Source organism: Brassica rapa, unplaced genomic scaffold (assembly GCF_000309985.2).
Source record: "Brassica rapa cultivar Chiifu-401-42 unplaced genomic scaffold, CAAS_Brap_v3.01 Scaffold0683, whole genome shotgun sequence".
Classification (NCBI taxonomy): Eukaryota; Viridiplantae; Streptophyta; class Magnoliopsida; order Brassicales; family Brassicaceae; genus Brassica; species Brassica rapa.
The window spans coordinates 2,349-21,865 of NW_022610623.1; the positions used below are offsets into that span (position 1 = coordinate 2,349).

At 42.7% G+C, this 19,517-nt stretch overlaps 1 long non-coding RNA gene across 1 annotated transcript; it reads right to left on the bottom strand.

Annotated features, from left to right (window-relative positions):
* Positions 1-11,754: 11,754 nt before the first annotated feature.
* On the bottom strand, positions 11,755-14,265 carry LOC117130815. Its single transcript, XR_004454093.1, has 2 exons — positions 14,175-14,265; positions 11,755-11,908 (listed from the first exon to the last, which is right to left on the bottom strand). It is a non-coding gene; the product is annotated as an uncharacterized LOC117130815 (long non-coding RNA).
* Positions 14,266-19,517: the final 5,252 nt, after the last annotated feature.

The window sequence follows — 19,517 nt, forward strand, 5'->3', positions numbered from 1 at the left end:
CAAGGAAGCTTAGGGCGTGATCTTGTGACTGTTGGAGAAGCAAGTGGGCGTGAGACAGCTTGTGACAGGCTGGCCAAAAGGTAAAGCACCTTTTGGGCAGGACCACACATGAAGACAATCTTGGCTGTCCAATTCAAGCTAAGCAAATCCGGCCATTGATACCTTATCTGATCTTCTCCCCTTTACAGCTTGCACAAGACCACTTCAAGACCAGATCCTGATCGTCCATCTTCAAGTCCATTATCAACCATTAGATTTAGGTTATGAGATTGCAAATGTAAAACTCATATATAAGTCTTAGATGGCAATTTGTAATGACTTAAGTGAGTAAGGGGGGAAACCCTTCTCCTTCATGTTCTATGAAAGTCTGTTCTTGATACTAAGTCTCTAATCTATTCTCTAAGTCTCTCAGTCTCTTTAATCTCGTTACCTAGTCTCTTTCATACTCTAAATCTCTCCCGATACTCATAAGTCTCAAATCTGTTCACATAAACTCTCCTAAACACTTTCTCACACACACCTTGAGTAAATCCTTATAAATCTCACTTAGTCTACAGGAAGTGTAGCATGGGTCATTATGCAATGAGAGATGTGTCTTGTGAGACTCTCTATGGTGATTCAAACAACCAATTCCTGGTTAAGGAAGAGAGAAACTCACAAGAAGAAAGCTATCATAAAAGATGATAGTTATTAGACCATGGAGATGCATAGGTTCATCACAAGCTTAGCTCCTTCTAGTCTTGGTTCTAAGCTTGAGGGGGAGTCTTAATGCATATGATCCATGGTCAGTAACAAGTCTTGCAAAGGCTTCTACAAGGATCATCAACCGGACCAAGACAGTGGCGTGTCTAGGCAAGAGGCTGTTCAGAGCAGTCTTGGCGAGTGAGGAAGAAGGCTTTCCATCAATGCAGCTTCAATGAGAGGTGATTGAGGAAAAGCTGATGAATCCATTCTGCCTTTCCAAGAAGTTGGTGATGCCATGAAGATGGTGCATTGGCCGAGTTAGGAAACTCACAAAAACACAAGGGAAGTTCCCTTAGACTTTTAAAACTTTTCATTCATCTTATTCATTGCTTGTGCTTGAAAAGATACTTAAAATGATTATGATTGAATTGTGAGATTGTGTGCATCAAGTGTGATGCAGGATATTCATTTTCTTGTTTTTGATAGGTACTGATGCACCTTTGGGATAATGTATCAGGTACCATTGCTTGAGCCTCACTAAAGGTGTCCTGGTTATCACTTTTAGAGTAATGAAGAGTAATCTGAGTGTTTAGAATAGATTTAAGAGAGACTAGAGAAGAACGAGTGTAGAGAGTAAGGTTTAGAGAACAAGACTAAGAGTAAGCCATGAGGCAAAGATAAGCTGAACTGTCTGATTTTTATTATGGAGAGATTACATATTTATATGGATCAGCATACGAGGGTTTTGTAATAGTGAAAGCAAATCCTAGAGACTAAGCATGTGGAGTCAAACCAAGGAGAGGCGCGCTTCATTTGAATGAACGGAGGTGAGGCTTTACACGCTTGATGCCAAAGGTATCTTTGCCTAGATTGCTCCTTTTGCCTTTACAGCTAGCAACAGCTCAAGCCGCGTCCCAACCTTATCCTCCAACGGTCATATCCTAAAGCCTCTTCCTCTTGTAGAGTCATCGCCACTTTAGGATAGATGTGAGCTTTGCTTTCCTCCCCAAGGTACCTAAGTTGTACGGCCTTGCCCTATCCGTACACTCTCCTTAATTCACACAACTACTCCTTCTTCCTTGATCTCTCTTCTCATGTAAACCCTTGATCCTTTCACTTAATCATCTCCAAACTTAACACTTCCCCTCAAGCTTAGCTTTGTGAAAGACTAAGCTTGGATAGCCATGAGATCTCCTCATTAAAAACCTCACCAAGGAAAACCCATTGGGACAAACCTTGATGAGGGAAAAAGAGTAAAGACCTCACAGCCAAAGGGGATCAGCTCCTTCTCTTCCCAAGATCAATGAGGCCCAACCTGATGTGAATGGACTCCATTGTCTTCTGTCTCGCAGCCTTAGTGAACACATCAACCAACTGATCTTCACTTCTTGTGTAGCATGGCAGGATGACTCCTAAGATGATCATCTGCCTCACCTTGTGGCAATCCATTTTCAATGGCTTGGTTCTCTCATGGAAACCGAGTTTGGAGGCAATGTGGATGGCAGCTTGGTTATCACAATGCATTGTCATTGGCGTGGCTTGATCAATCTCCAAATGCTTCAAGATACCTTTGATCCACACCAGCTCGTTGGTAAGCTTCAGCATAGCTCTATACTCAGCCTCTGCACTTGAGCAAGACACCACCTTCTGCTTCTTACTCTTCCAAGTAACCAAGTTTGCCTCCAATGATGTGCAACAGCCTGTGGTTGATCTCCTGTGGCTCTATCACCAGCCCAATCCGCATCACAGTATCAAAACCACTTCAGTGCTCCCATTGCAACCCATCCATACTCCTTGATCAGGTGAGCCGTTGAGATACATCAAGATCCTCCTCCCTATGCGCCAGTGATGCTCCTTAGGCACTTGCATGTGTTGGCTCACCTGATTCACAACAAAACAAATGTCAGGTCTAGTTATGGTAAGGTAAATCAATTTACCAACTAGTTTTCTATAGAGTTTAGGATCCTGATAAGGTTTGGCTGTCTTCAATCTCCCCTCTCGTGGGACTTTGTAGCCACCTCCATAGGCATCCTTGCTGTCTTGCCTCCATAAGCACCTGCACCTTTCAAAAGATCAAGTGTATACTTCCTTTGGGACATGAACAACCCTTCCTTGATCTACATATCTCAATCCCAAGAAATTTTCATTCTCCCAGGTCTTTAATCTCAAACATGGATTTAAGGAACTCCTTGGTTGCTATGATACCTTCCTTATCACTTCCTGTGATAATGATATCATCAACATACACAAGGAGTGCAATCATACCTGAGGGAGTGGTGAGAGTGAAGAGGGTGTGGTCTAGTTCAGACCTCTTGAAGCCTCGGCCATTCAGAGTAGTACTCACCTTGTGTGTACCAAGCTCTTGGTGATTGCTTCAGTCCATAGATAGCTTTCTTCAGTCTCAACACATTCCCTCTCTTCACTAAGTGTTCCAAGCCTGGAGGTGGATGCATATACACTTCATCCTCCAGCTCCCTTTAGAAATGCATTCTTCACATCCATTTTCCATAAGCCCCATCCAAGGTTCACAGCTAAGCTTAAGACAATCCGGATTGTGTGTAGTTTAGCTACTGGTGCAAAGGTCTCAATGTAATCTTTTCCATAAGTTGAGTAAAGCCTCTTGCAACAATCTTGACTTCTTCCTCTCACCTTTCTATCACTTTTAGTGATGTTAAGAGTAATCTGAGTGTTTAGAGAAGATTAGAATAAGTTTAGAGAAGATTAAAGTATGAAATGAGATTAAGAGTCTAGAGAGAGAAACTTTGAGAGAGACTAAGAGAGACTCATTTGCTTGATTTATTATTATGGAGAGATTACATATTTATATGGATCAGCATACAAGGGTTTTGTAATAGTGAAAGCAAATCCTAAAGACTAACATGTGGAGTCAAACCAAGGAGAGGCGCGCTTCATTTGAATGAACGGAGGTGAGGCTTTACACGCTTGATGCCAAAGGCATCTTTGCCTAGATGCTCCTTTTGCCTTTACAGCTAGCAACAGCTTAAGCCGCGTCCCAACCTTATCCTTCAACGGTCATATCCTAAAGCCTCTTCCTCTTGTAGAGTCATCGGCCACTTTAGGATAGATGTGAGCTTTGCCTTTCTTCCCAAGGTACCTAAGTTGTACGGCCTTTGCCTTATCCGTACACTTCTCCTTAACTTCACACAACTACTCCATTTCTTCCTTTGATCTCTCTTCTCATGTAAACCCTTGATTCTTTCACTTAATCATCTCCATAACTTAACACTTTCCATCAGCCTTATACTTGATTGTGAAGATCCATCTACTAGTCACAGCCTTCTTCCCTTTTGGTAACTCACTCTCATACCATGTATCATTCTTGATCATAGCTCCTGCCTCAGCTCCAACTGATTCCTTCCATTCTTTATCCATCATTGCCTCTTCATAGCTTCTTGGTATGTAGTTCTCATCCAAGTTTACCATAAAAGCACAATGTTCTTCAGGGTATTGAGCAAAGGAACACACAGCTTGAGAAGGATGCTCCACAGCCTGGCATTGTAGTACACTCTCGTGCTTACCCAGTTGGAAGCATCTCTCCTAATCCGTGTGCTTCTTCTCAATGCTGGTTCCACTTCCACTTGTGATTCTTCTCCACTTTCTTGTGGTACAGAAGTAGACACTTCAACTGCCTCTTCTTCTCCTAGCTGACTTGCTTCAGCTCCATCTTGCTGAAGTGTCTACTTCTGTACCACAAGAAAGTGGAGAAGAATCACAAGTGGAAGTGGATCCAGCATTGAGAAGAAGCACACGGATTAGGAGAGATGCTTCCAACTGGGTAAGCACGAGAGTGTACTAAATGCCCAGGCTGTGGAGCATCCTTCTCAAGCTGTGTGTTCCTTTTCAATGCTGGTTCCACTTCCACTTGTGATTCTTCTCCACTTTCTTGTGGTACAGAAGTAGACACTTCAACTGCCTCTTCTTCTCCTAGCTGACTTGCTTCAGCTCCATCTTGCTGTTCACTTACTTCCACATCTTGATCATGTGTACCAGATGCTCCACTACTCTCTTGAGTTGTCTCTTGAGTTGAGAAACAAGCTTGAAGCTAGGAGTACTAAGGCAATGTTTATTGGCTACTTTACAACTCAAAAGGGATACAAGTGTTATAATCTAGACACAAGAAGGGTGCTGGTATCAAGGGATGTGAAGTTTGTTGAAGAGAGAGGGTACTATGAGGAGCAAAACAAAGAAGACTTGAAGGATCTTACCTTGGAGAGAGCCACTACCTTGCGGATCATCTTAGAAAGTATTGGGGTCAAGGTAAGGCAAGATCAGCAAGGACCTGGCAGTAACCCAGGATGTCAACCACCGAATGGTGGAAGTTCACTAACTTCCACATCTTGATCATGTGTATCAGATGCTCCACTACTCTCTTGAGTTGTCTCTGGTATGAGATTAAGAGATCCTTAGAGTAATCAGAATAAAAGAGAGAGTTTAAGAAGTGATTTAGAGAAGTTTGTGAAAGATTAAGAGACTAGAGAGAGCCGTTTAGTGTCTAAGAGAGAATCATTGCTTAAGAGATTTGAGAGACTCAGAACTGCTTAATCTTTATTAGTGTTGATGAGTTACAATATATAGGAGAGCTACGAGGGTTTACAAATCGCAAAGTTAAGGAGTAAGCATGTGAAGTCAAGGTAAAGGATTCAAATCAACCATTAGGAGGCATCACACGCTTATGGCATCTTGGACTAAAGGTGCTTTAGCTTTCCAGCCTGTCCCAGCCTGGCAATGCGCGTCCCTTATCTCTTAAACGGTCTGATCCTTCTCCACTTGAGTAACTCTTCCATAGTTACCGTTTCACTTGTGCAAGGTAAGTTTAGGTTGCGGCTTGGATGGTACGGACTGTACGGCTTGTACGGCCTTGTACGGACGTCCGTACCATGCTCTCCCTAAACTCCCTTAAGCTTCCTCATCTCCTTTCCTCTTCAACTCCTTAGCTCTTCATACATATACTCAGCTCAACTCAACACTCCCCCTCAAGCTTAGCTTTGTGAAAGCTTAAGCTTGGAATGCCACAAGATCTTCCTCATTAAAAACCTCACCAAAGAAAACCCAATGGGATAAAACTTTGATGAGGGAAAAAGAGTAAAGACCTTGCAGCTAAGGGGATTAGCTCCTTCTCTTCCCAAGATCAATGAGGCCCAACCTGATGTGAATGGACTCCATTGTCTTCTGTCTTGCAGCCTTGGTAAACACATCCGCTAACTGATCTTCACTCCTTGTGTAGCATGGCAAGATGACTCCTAAGATGATCATCTGCCTCACCTTGTGACAGTCAACTTCAATGTGCTTGGTTCTCTCATGGAACACCGAGTTGGAGGCAATGTGAATGGCGGCTTGGTTGTCACAATGCATGGTCATTGGCGTGGCTTGATCAATCTCCAAATGCTTCAAGATGCCTTTGATCCATACTAACTCGTTGGTGAGCTTCAGCATCGCTCTATACTCAGCTTCTGCACTTGAGCAAGACACCACCTTCTGCTTCTTACTCTTCCAAGTCACCAAGTTGCCTCCAATGAATGTGCAATAGCCTGTGGTTGATCTCCTGTCTGCTCTATCACCAGCCCAATCCGCATCACAGTATCCCACCACTTCAGTGCTTCCATTGCAGCCCATCCATACTCCTTGATCAGGTGAGCCGTTGAGATACATCAAGATCCTCTCCACCATGCGCCAATGATGTTCCTTAGGCACTTGCATGTGTTGACTCACCTGATTCACAGCAAAACAAATGTCAGGTCTAGTTATAGTAAGATAAATCAATTTGCCAACTAGTTTTCTATAGAGTTTAGGATCCTGATAAGGTTTGCTGTCTTCAATCTCCCCCTCTCGTGGGACTTTGTAGCCATCCTCCATAGGCATCCTTGCTGTCTTGCCTCCATAAGCACCTGCACCTTTCAAAAGATCAAGTGTATACTTCCTTTGGGACATGAACAAACCTTCCTTGGATCTACATATCTCAATTCCAAGAAAGTATTTCATTTCTCCCAAGTCTTTAATCTCAAACATGGATTTAAGAAACTCCTTGGTTGCTATGATACCTTCCTTATCACTCCCTGTGATAATGATATCATCAACACAAGGAGTGCAATCATACCTGAGGGAGTCGTGAGTGTGAAGAGGGTGTGATCTAGTTCAGACTTCTTGAAGCCTCGGCCATTCAGAGTAGTGCCCAACTTGTTGTACCAAGCTCTTGGTGATTGCTTCAGCCCATAGATAGCTTTCTTCAGTCTCAACACATTCCCTCTCTTCACTAAGTGTTCAAGGCCTGGAGGTGGATGCATAAACACTTCATCCTCAAGTTCACCTTGTAGAAATGCATTCTTCACATCCATTTGCCATAACCCCCATCCAAGATTCACAGCCAAGCTTAGTACAATCCGGATTGTGTGTAGTTTAGCTACTGGTGCAAAGGTTTCTATGTAATCTTCTCCATAAGTTTGAGTGAAACCTCTTGCAACTAGCCTTGACTTCTTCCTCTCAATCTTTCCATCCGCTTTGTACTTGATTGTGAATATCCATCTACTAGTCACAGCCTTCTTCCCTTTTGGTAACTCACTCTCATACCATGTATCATTCTTGATCATAGCTCCTGCCTCAGCTCCAACTGACTCCTTCCATTCTTTATCCATGATTGCTTCTTCATAGCTTCTTGGGATGTAGTTCTCATCCAAGTTAACCATGAAGGCACAATGTTCTTCTGGATATTGAGCAAAGGAGCACACGGCTTGAGAAGGGTGCTCCACAGCTTGGGCATTGTAGTACACTCTCGTGTTTACCCAGCTAGAAGGATCCTTCCTTATCCTAGTGCTCCTTCTTAGTGGCTGCACAACCGGTTCTTCTTCCTGTTGTTCTTCTACCACTTCATCTTGAGAAGGTGTTTGCCTCACACCATGATCATGACCATGACCATCAGAGCCTATGCTCTCTTCTCCTTCATTCTCTACTCCTCCTTCATCCTGATTAGCCTCTTGCATAGGCTCCTCATGCTCCTCTCCTCCCTCATGATCAAGGTGGGATGGTGAACCAACTTCAGGAGGTGTAGTTGCGTGATTCCTCGGATCCTGGGATGTACTGATTCCAAGACCTTCAAGGATGATCCGCAAGGTGGTGGCCTTGTCTGATGTTAAGTCCTTCAGGTCTTCTTGGTTCTTTTCTTCATAGTATCCTCTATCTTCCAAGAACTTCACATCTCTAGATACAAGAACTCTCCTTGCTATAGGATCATAGCATTTGTATCCTTTCTGTGTAGCTGAGTATCCTATGAACACAGCCTTAGTACTTCTTGCTTCTAGCTTGTTGATCATCTCTCCTGGTTTGAGCACAAAGCATAGGCATCCAAAGACTCGCAAGTAATCAAGTGCTGGTTTGTACCTGTTCAGAACTTCAAATGGAGCATTCTCATTCAGAACCTTGGTTGGAGTTCTGTTTATCAAGTAACAAGCAGTGGCAACCGCATCACTCCAAAATCTCTTTGGAACATTACTCTGAAACATAAGAGACCTTGCCACTTCCATGAGGTGCCTATTCTTCCTCTCAGCCACTCCATTTTGCTGTGGAGTATACGGACAGCTTGTTTGATGTAGGATCCCATGTTGTGATAAGTGTTGCTTGAATGCATGACTTGTGTACTCTCCTCCATTATCTGATCTCAAAATTTTAATCTTAGCATGATAATGGTTAGTTACATAAGTTTGAAAGTTCCTAAATGCATCAAGTACCCTATCTTTGGTCTGAATTAAGGTTAACCAGGTGTATTTGGATTTTTCATCAATGAATGTGACAAAATACTTATAACTATCTCTAGATAAGCAAGGGGCAGTCCACACATCTGAATGAATTAGATCAAAGCAATTATCATAAACGGTAGTAGACTTTTGAAACACAGTTCTACAATGCTTGCCTAAAATACAAGCTTCACAATCTTTGTTCTCAAACACAACACCTGGTACCATTAAGTTCAAAGCTTTAACATGAGGGTGTCCTACTCTAGCATGCCACAATGCATTTTTATTCAACAAAGAAGCAGAAGTAAACGAGCAACTATAATCAGGAACAGAAGTGAGTTCTTCAAGCATATAGAGATCTCCCTTAGTCACCCCTTTCCCAATCAATCTGCTGCTCTCAATATCCTGAAACTTCACATCATTAGGACTAAAGATAACATTGCATTGTAAATCATTAGTACATTTCTTCACAGATAATAGGTTTGATGTGAATTCAGGCATGTAAAAAGCTCTAGATTCTTTGTTAAACAACTTAAGCTTTCCTATTCCTCTAATAGGTATCTTATCCCCATTTGCTATCATCACATGCCCATGCGTAGGTTCTATATCCTTAATCAAGTTCTCATCACTTATCATATGATGTGATGCACCAGAATCAACAATCAATGGTTTACCTACTCGTTTAGCATTATGACATAGATTACTAAGTAATGGATGCATCCTATCAGTTCTAGCAATGTGAGCATTTCTATACTCATTCCTAGCTTCTAACCGTTCTACTAGTTCTCTAATCAAGTGATCATCCTTATATGCAATCATAGAAGCTCCAAAGGAATAACCATAAGTGTTACCGTTTTCCTTTAGCATTTTGAAGAGAGCATCAAGGTCTGATCTCTTGATGTAGTCATCATTGCTGCGTGAGCTTGAGGCGCCCGTGTAAGCCACCAGAGACTTCCCATTCCCATCATTGCCTCCAAGCCCATCCACTTCACTCGTCTTGCTGGTGCCAGCTCCACTTGAACCTTCAGTCACATTTGCCCTTCCCTCACGCTCCTTCATGAACTTGGCCGGCTTGAGGTGTGGGTGTAGTATCCAGCATTGGCTCTTCTTATGACCATGCTTCTTGCAATGATCACAGTTGCCATTGAACTTCCTCTCCTCGTACTTCCCGTGAGATGCCTTGTTTGCTTGTGGAGCCTCGGTTGAGTCCTCATGAGCTGCTTGATTGGCAAGAGAGAGCTCCCCCTTTCCTCCAAACAACCCCATAGATCCCTGCTCCCTTTGGATTTGCGCACACACCTCCTCAAGGTCCGGAAGCTTGTCTGACCTCAACATGTGCTGGATGAGTTGAGTGTAGGCCGGGTTCAGTGTGAGAAGTAACCCAAAGACCTTGTCTTGCTCGCGCCTCTCATTCAACTGATCTGGATCAGTTGTGCTCGGCCTCAGCATCTCCAGCTCTGACCATAAGGACCTGAACCTCCCCAAGTGCTTAGTGAACTCCATGTCCTCTTGTGCAAGACGGTTGATCGCTAGCTTCACTTCAAACACACGGCTGAGGTTGGAAGTGTTCCCATACACCTTCTTCAGCGTGTCCCACAGCTCTTTGGCTGATTCACAGTAGCTGTAGGCATCCAAGATAGCTGGGTCCAAGGATGCGTGTAGAACCGTCATCACCAGCATGTCTTCTTGTTGCCATTTCTCCACAGCCGCTTCATTGGAGACCTCTTCTTGATCTCCTCCCTGAGTAATGAGTTTCGGAGCCTCCCCTGTTGTGATGTGCCCCCACAAACCCTTACTTCCCACCGCAGTCTTCACCATCCGAGACCACACAAGGTAGTTGCTACCTTTGAAAGTAACCGCTACCTTCATCCTCATGTTCATCCCATGTTCCATCTTTGCTTGACTTGAAAACTTGAATCTTGAATCTCGTACACACCAACCTTGAGTCTAGAATCACGCAAACACACAGAACGTAGCACAGCTTCAACTAGAACGTATCCCAGCTTCAACACCTCAAAACTACTCGCGTGTAGCTTCAAAGCCGTTAGCTTGGAACTCTCTAAAGATCAAACCCCAGATTCAAATGAACCTGGCTCTGATACCATATGAGATTAAGAGATCCTTAGAGTAATCAGAATAAAAGAGAGAGTTTAAGAAGTGATTAAGAGAAGTTTGTGAAAGGTTAAGAGACTAGAGAGAGCCGTTTAGTGTCTAAGAGAGAACCATAGTGTCTAAGAGATTAGAGAGACTCAAACTGCTTAATCTTTATTAGTGTTGATGAGTTACAATATATAGGAGAGCTACTAGGGTTTACAAATCGCAAAGTTAAGGAGTAAGCATGTGAAGTCAAGGTAAAGGATTCAAATCAACCACTAAGAGGCATCACACGCTTATGGCATCTTGGACTAAAGGTGCTTTAGCTTTCCAGCCTGTCCCAGCCTGGCAATGCGCGTCCCTTATCTCTTAAACGGTCTGATCCTTCTCCACTTGAGTAACTCTTCCATAGTTACCGTTTCACTTGTGCAAGGTAAGTTTAGGTTGCGGCTTGGATGGTACGGACTGTACGGCTTGTACGGCCTTGTACGGACGTCCGTACCATGCTCTCCCTAAACTCCCTTAAGCTTCCTCATCTCCTTTCCTCTTCAACTCCTTAGCTCTTCATACATATACTCAGCTCAACTCAACATCTGGTTCACTCCTTTCCCCCCCATGATCAGAAGTGGGAGTTGCTGAACTTCCACCATTCGGTGGTTGAGATCCTGGGTTACTGCCAGGTCCTTGCTGATCTTGCCTTACCTTGACCCCAATACTTTCTAAGATGATCCGCAAGGTAATGGCTCTCTCCGAGGTAAGATCCTTCAAGTCTTCTTTGTTTTGCTCCTCATAGTACCCTCTCTCTGTTGAGAAGAGTTCAATATACAAGTGTGAAGTAGTAAGGGGTGAAGACTGAAGAGAGTATGTTAAGCATTGGTGTGATGGGAGAGGTTCACATTGGCATGACCGTACAAGGCCGTACAAGGCCGTACGGTCCGTACACATTCAGACAGGTGAAACCTCGACCGCGGTTACAAGAAGTTACCCAAGTAACTTATGGGAAGAGAAGGGGCTTTGGCTGATGAATCAGACCGTTGGAGGATAAGAGAGGCGCGGCTTTACAGGCTGGCACAGCTGGAAAGGCAAGAGCATCTTTGTCCAAGATCCTAGATGCTCCAAGCATGTGGGAACTCTGATTGGCCGAGTTAAAGAGAGTTTATCCTAACCTTGTTGACCTCACATGCTTAGCTCCTCTTTATGATTTCGAAAACCCTAATGATCTCTCACTATATATTGTAACTCTTGTCATTAATAATAGACATACAGTTCTGAGTCTATCTCTCTACATTCATACTCTCTTAATCATGATTCTCACCTAAACTCTTCATAATCTCACATTCTGTTCCTTAATCTTCTCTAAATCATTTCATTCTCTTAATCTAATACTCTAAGGAAGCATGAAGAACTGACATCACCATCATGTCCTCTTGCTCCCACCTCTCAACTGGATCCTTTGCTGTCTCATCCTTGTCTTCTTCTTGAGCAACCGGCTTTGGGGGCGTTCCTGAGGTAATGTGTCCCCACAAGCATTTGCTTCCAACTGCGGTCTTCACCATCCGTGACCACACTAGGTAGTTGTTCCCCTTGAACACCACCGCCACCTTCATCTTCATCCCACTATCCATCTTGAAGCAGCTAGACGTAAACAGCTTGCTAAATCTTGGACTGAGAGTAGTAATCACACCAACAAGACTCAAAACACAACCGGAGAAGACTTGAAGCTTGAATCTTCAACGCTCAGCTCCTAGCTTTTATCCTTTGTCTTAATACAAATCTCAACAAGAACTCAGATTCTCATGAACCTGGCTCTGATACCATATCACTTTTAGAGTAATGAAGAGTAATCTGAGTGTTTAGAATAGATTTAAGAGAGATTAGAGAAGAAACGAGTGTAGAGAGTAAGGTTTAGAGAACAAGACTAAGAGTAAGCCATGGAGGCAAAGATAAGCTGAACTGTCTGATTTATTATTATGGAGAGATTAAATATTTATATGGATCAGCATACAAGGGTTTTGTAATAGTGAACGCAAATCCTAGAGACTAAGCATGTGGAGTCAAACCAAGGAGAGGCGCGCTTCATTTGAATGAACGGAGGTGAGGCTTTACACTCTTGATGCCAAAGGTATCTTTGCCTAGATGCTCCTTTTGCCTTTACAGCTAGCAACAGCTCAAGCCGTGTCCCAACCTTATCCTCCAACGGTCATATCCTAAAGCCTCTTCCTCTTGTAGAGTCATCGGCCACTTTAGGATAGATGTGAGCTTTGCCTTTCCTCCCAAGGTACCTAAGTTGTACGGCCTTTGCCCTATCCGTACACTTCTCCTTAACTTCACACAACTACTCCATTTCTTCCTTTGATCTCTCTTCTCATGTAAATCAAGCTTCTCACAAAGTGATTCATCCTGGTTTGATTGGAACGACGAAGAAGCTGTGCTATTCCCAAACTGGGAAACCGGAATCACCTGATTTGAAAGTGGGATAACTTCTTCATCCCAAATCCTATGAGATTTATTCAACTTCCTGGTGATTCTCCACCTCTTTATGTATCCAAATCAAGCTTCTCACAAAGTGATTCATCCTGGTTTGATTGGAACGACGAAGAAGCTGTGCTATTCCCAAACTGGAAAACTGGAATCACCTGATTTGAAAGTGGGATAACTTCTTCATCCCAAATCCTATGAGATTTATTCAACTTCCTGGTGATTCTCCACCACTTTATGTATCCAAATCAAGCTTCTCACAAAGTGATTCATCCTGGTTTGATTGGAACGACGAAGAAGCTGTGCTATTCCCAAACTGGGAAACTGGAATCACCTGATTTGAAAGTGGGATAACTTCTTCATCACAACTCCTATGACATTTATTCAACTACCTGGTGATTCTCCAACACTTTATGTATCCAAATCAAGCTTCTCACAAAGTGATTCATCCTGGTTTGATTGGAACGACGAAGAAGCTGTGCTATTCCCAAACTGGGAAACTGGAATCACCTGATTTGAAAGTGGGATAACTTCTTCTTGCCAACTCCTATGAGATTTATTCAACTTCCTGGTGATTCTCCACCACTTTATGTATCCAAATCAAGCTTCTCACAAAGAGATTCATCCAGGTTTGATTGGAACGACGAAGAAGCTGTGCTATTCCCAAACTGGGAAACTTGAATCACCTGATTTGAAAGTGGGATAACTTCTTCTTGCCAACTCCTATGAGATTTATTCAACTTCCTCGTGATTCTCCACCACTTTATGTATCCAAATCAAGCTTCTCACAAAGAGATTCATCCAGGTTTGATTGGAACGACGAAGAAACTGTGCTATTCCCAAACTGGGAAACTGGAATCACCTGATTTGAAAGTGGGATAACTTCTTCTTGCCAACTCCTATGAGATTTATTCAACTTCCTGGTGATTGTCCACCAGTTTATGTATCTAAATCAAGCTTCTCACAAAGAGATTCATCCTGGTTTGATTGGAACGACGAAGAGGCTGTGCTATTACCAAACTAGGAAACTGGAATCACCTGATTTGAAAGTGGGATAACTTCTTCTTGCCAACTCCTATGAGATTTATTCAACTTCCTGGTGATTCTCGACAAGTTTATGTATCTAAATCAAGCTTCTCACAAAGAGATTCATCCTGGTTTGATTGGAACGACGAAGAAGCTGTTCTATTCCCAAACTGGGAAAGTGGAATCACCTGATTTGAAAGTGGGATAACTTCTTCATCCAAACTGCTATGAGATTTATTCAACTTCCTGGTGATTCTCCAGCACTTTATGTATCCAAAGTAAAGCTTCTCACAAAGTGATTCATCCAGGTTTGACTGGAACGACAAAGAAGCTGTGCTATTCCCAAACTGGGAAACCAGAATCACCTGATTTGAAAGTGGGATAACTTCTTCATCCCAACTCCTATGAGATTTATTCAACTTCCTGGTGATACTCCACCACTTTATGTATCCAAATCAAGCTTCTTACAAAGTGATTCATCCTGGTTTGATTGGAACGACGAAGAAGCTGTGCTATTCCCAAACTGGGAAACTGGAATCACCTGATTTGAAAGTGGGATAACTTCTTCATCCCAACTCCTATGAGATTTATTCAACTTCCTGGTGATTCTCCACCACTTTATGTATCCAAATCAAGCTTCTCACAAAGTGATTCATCCTGGTTTGATTGGAAAGACGAAGAAGCTGTGCTATTCCCAAACTGGGAAACTGGAATCACCTGATTTGAAAGTGGGATAACTTCTTCTTGCCAACTCCTATGAGATTTATTCAACTTCCTGGTGATTCTCCACCACTTTATGTATCCAAATAAAGCTTCTCACAAAGTGATTCATCCAGGTTTGGCTGGAACGACAAAGAAGCTATGGTATTCCCAAACTGGGAAACCGGAATCACCTGATTTGAATGTGGGATAACTTCTTCATCCCAACTCCTATGAGATTTATTCAACTTCCTGGTTATTCTCCACCACTTTATGTATCCAAATCAAGCTTCTCACAAAATGATTCATCCTGGTTTGATTGGAACGACGAAGAAGCTGTGCTATTCCCAAACTGGGAAACTGGAATCACCTGATTTGAAAGTGGGATAACTTCTTCATCACAACTCCTATGAGATTTATTCAACTACCTGGTGATTCTCCACCACTTTATGTATCCAAATCAAGCTTCTCACAAAGTGATTCATCCTGGTTTGATTGGAACGACGAAGAAGCTGTGCTATTCCCAAACTGGGAAACTGGAATAACCTGACTTGAAAGTGGGATCACTTCTTCTTGCTAACTCCTATGAGATTTATTCAACTTCCTGGTGATTCTCCACCACTTTATGTATCCAAATCAAGCTTCTCACAAAGTGATTCATCCTGGTTTGATTGGAACGACGAAGAAGCTGTGTTATTCCCAAACTGGGAAACTGGAATCACCTGATTTGAAAGTGGGATAACTTCTTCTTGCCAACTCCTATGAGATTTATTCAACTTCCTGGCGATTCTCCACCAGTTTATGTATCGAAATCAAGCTTCTCACAAAGAGATTCTATGAGATTAAGAGATCCTTAGAGTAATCAGAATATAAGAGAGTGTTTAAGTAGAGATTAGGAAGAGTTTATGAAAGATTAAGAGACTAGAGAGCCGTTTAGTGTCTAAGAGAGAATCATTGTGTCTTAAGAGATTTGAGAGACTCAGAACTGCTTAATGTTATTAATGAGTGAGGTTACATATTTATAAGAGAGCTACAAGGGTTTCCAAGACTCGAAATGGGCACTATTGAAGCATGTGGAGTCAAAGGTTGCTTTAGGGATGGACGGATAAGAGGACTCGCATGCTTCCTCTCTTTACAGCCTGTCACAGCCTGACATGCTCTTCCCTTATCCTCTCAACGTTCTGATCCTTCTCCTCTTGAGTAACTCTTCCGCGTTTACCATTTCACTTGGGCAATGCATGGTAAGTTTTGGTCGAGGCTTGGATGGTACGGACTGTACGGCTTGTACGGCCTTGTACGGACGTCCGTACCATACTCTCTCTAAACTCCACTCTGCCTCATCTCTTCATCTCCTCAACTCCTCTTCTCTTCTCACGTATATGCTGAACTCAACTCAACACTCCCCCTCAAGCTTAGCTTTGTGAAAGCCTAAGCTTGGAAAGCCACAAGATCTTCCTCATTATAAACCTCACCAAAGGAAACCCAATGGGATAAAACTTTGATGAGGGAAAAAGAGTAAAGACCTTGCAGCTAAGGGGATTAGCTCCTTCTCTTCCCAAGATCAATGAGGCCCAACCTGATGTGAATGGACTCCATTGTCTTCTGTCTTGCAGCCTTGGTGAACACATCCGCTAACTGATCTTCACTCCTTGTGTAGCATGGCAAAATGACTCCTAAGATGATCATCTGCCTCACCTTGTGACAATCAACTTCAATGTGCTTGGTTCTCTCATGGAACACCGAGTTGGATGCAATGTGAATGGCGGCTTGGTTGTCACAATGCATGGTCATTGGCGTGGCTTGATCAATCTCCAAATGCTTGAAGATGCCTTTGATCCACACTAGCTCGTTTGTGAGCTTCAGCATAGCTCTATACTCAGCTTCTGCACTTGAGCAAGACACCACCTTCTGCTTCTTGCTCTTCCAAGTCACCAAGTTGCCTCCAATGAATGTGCAATAGCCTGTGGTTGATCTCCTGTCTGCTCTATCACCAGCCCAATCCGCATCACAGTATCCCACCACTTCAGTGCTTCCATTGCAGCCCATCCATACTCCTTGATCAGGTGAGCCGTTGAGATACATCAAGATCCTCTCCACCATGCGCCAGTGATGTTCCTTAGGCACTTGCATGTGTTGACTCACCTGATTCACAGCAAAACAAATGTCAGGTCTAGTTATAGTAAGATAAATCAATTTGCCAACTAGTTTTCTATAGAGTTTAGGATCCTGATAAGGTTTGCTGTCTTCAATCTCCCCCTCTCGTGGGACTTTGTAGCCATCCTCCATAGGCATCCTTGCTGTCTTGCCTCCATAAGCACCTGCACTTTTCAAAAGATCAAGTGTATACTTCCTTTGGGACATGAACAAACCTTCCTTGGATCTACATATCTCAATTCCAAAAAAGTATTTCATTTCTCCCAAGTCTTTAATCTCAAAGATGGATTTAAGAAACTCCTTGGTTGCTATGATACCTTCCTTATCACTTCCTGTGATAATGATATCATCCACATACACAAGGAGTGCAATCATACCTGAGGAAGTCGTGAGTGTGAAGAGGGTGTGATCTAGTTCAGACTTCTTGAAGCCCCGGCCATTTAGAGTAGTGCTCAACTTGTTGTACCAAGCTCTTGGTGATTGCTTCAGCCCATAGATAGCTTTCTTCAGTCTCAACACATTCCCTCTCTTCACTAAGTGTTCAAGGCCTGGAGGTGGATGCATATACACTTCATCCTCAAGTTCACCTTGTAGAAAGGCATTCTTCACATCCATTTGCCATAACCCCCATCCAAGATTCACAGCCAAGCTTAATACAATCCAGATTGTGTGTAGTTTAGCTACTGGTGCAAAGGTTTCTATGTAATCTTCTCCATAAGTTTGAGTGAAACCTCCTGCAACTAGCCTTGACTTCTTCCTCTCAATCTTTCCATCCGCTTTGTACTTGATTGTGAATATCCATCTACTAGTCACAGCCTTCTTCCCTTTTGGTAACTCACTCTCATACCATGTATCATTCTTGATCATAGCTCCTGCCTTAGCTCCAATTGACTCCTTCCATTATTTATCCATGATTGCTTCTTCAAAGCTTCTTGGGATGTAGTACTCATCCAAGTTAACCATGAAGGCACAATGTTCTTCTGGATATTGAGCAAAGGAGCACACGGCTTGAGAAGGATGCTTCACAGCTTGGGCATTGTAGTACACTCTCGTGTTTACCCAGCTAGAAGGATCCTTCCTTATCCTTGTACTCCTTCTTAGTGACTGCTGCACAACCGGTTCTTCATCCTGTTGTTCTTCTACCACTTCATCTTGAGAAGGTGTTTGCCTCACACCATGATCATGACCATGACCATCAGAGCCTATGCTCTTTTCTCCTTCATTCTCTACTCCTCCTTCATCCTGATTCGCCTCTTGCATAGGTTCCTCATGCTCCTCTCCTCCCTCATGATCAAGGTGGGATGGTGAACCAACTTCAGGAGGTGTAGTTGTGTGATTCCTCGGATCCTGGGATGTACTGATTCCAAGACCTTCAAGGATGATCCGCAAGGTGGTGGCCTTGTCTGATGTTAAGTCCTTCAGGTCTTCTTGATTATTTTCTTCATAGTATCCCCTATCTTCCAAGAACTTCACATCTCTAGATACAAGTACTCTCCTTGCTATAGGATCATAGCATTTGTATCCTTTCTGTGTAGTTGAGTATCCTATGAACACAGCCTTAGTACTTCTTGCTTCTAGCTTGTTGATCATCTCTCCTGGTTTGAGTACAAAGCATAGGCATCCAAAGACTCGCAAGTAATCAAGGGCTGGTTTGTACCTGTTCAGAACTTCAAATGGAGCCTTCTCATTCAGAACCTTGGTTGGGGTTCTGTTTATCAAGTAACAAGCAATGGAAACCGCATCACTCCAAAATCTCTTTGGAACATTACTCTGAAACATAAGAGACCTTGCCACTACCATGAGGTGCCTATTCTTCCTCTCAGCCACTCCATTTTGCTGTGGAGTATACGGACAGCTTGTTTGATGTAGGATCCCATGTTGTGATAAGTGTTGCTTGAATGCATGACTTGTGTACTCTCCTCCATTATCTGATCTCAAAATTTTAATCTTAGCATGATAATGGTTAGTCACATAAGTTTGAAAGTTCCTAAATGCATCAAGTACCCTATCTTTGGTCTGAATTAAGGTTAACCAGCTGTATTTGGATTTTTCATCAATGAATGTGACAAAATACTTATAACTATCTCTAGATAAGCAAGGGGCAGTCCACACATCTGAATGAATTAGATCAAAGCAATTATCATAAACGGTAGTAGACTTTTGAAACACAGTTCTACAATGCTTGCCTAAAATACAAGCTTCACAATCTTTGTTCTCAAACACAACACCTGGTACCATTAAGTTCAAAGCTTTAACATGAGGGTGTCCTACTCTAGCATGCCACAATGCATTTTTATTCAACAAAGAAGCAGAAGTAAACGAGCAACTATAATCAGGAACATAAGTGAGTTCTTCAAGCATATAGAGATCTCCCTTAGTCACCCCTTTCCCAATCAATCTGCTGCTCTCAATATCCTGAAACTTCACATCATTAGGACTAAAGATAACATTGCATTGTAAATCATTAGTACATTTCTTCACAGATAATAGGTTTGATGTGAATTCAGGCATGTAAAAACCTCTAGATTCTTTGTTAAACAACTTAAGCTTTCCTATTCCCTTAATAGGTATCTTATCCCCATTTGCTATCATCACATGCCCATGAGTAGGTTCTATATCCTTAATCAAGTTTTCATC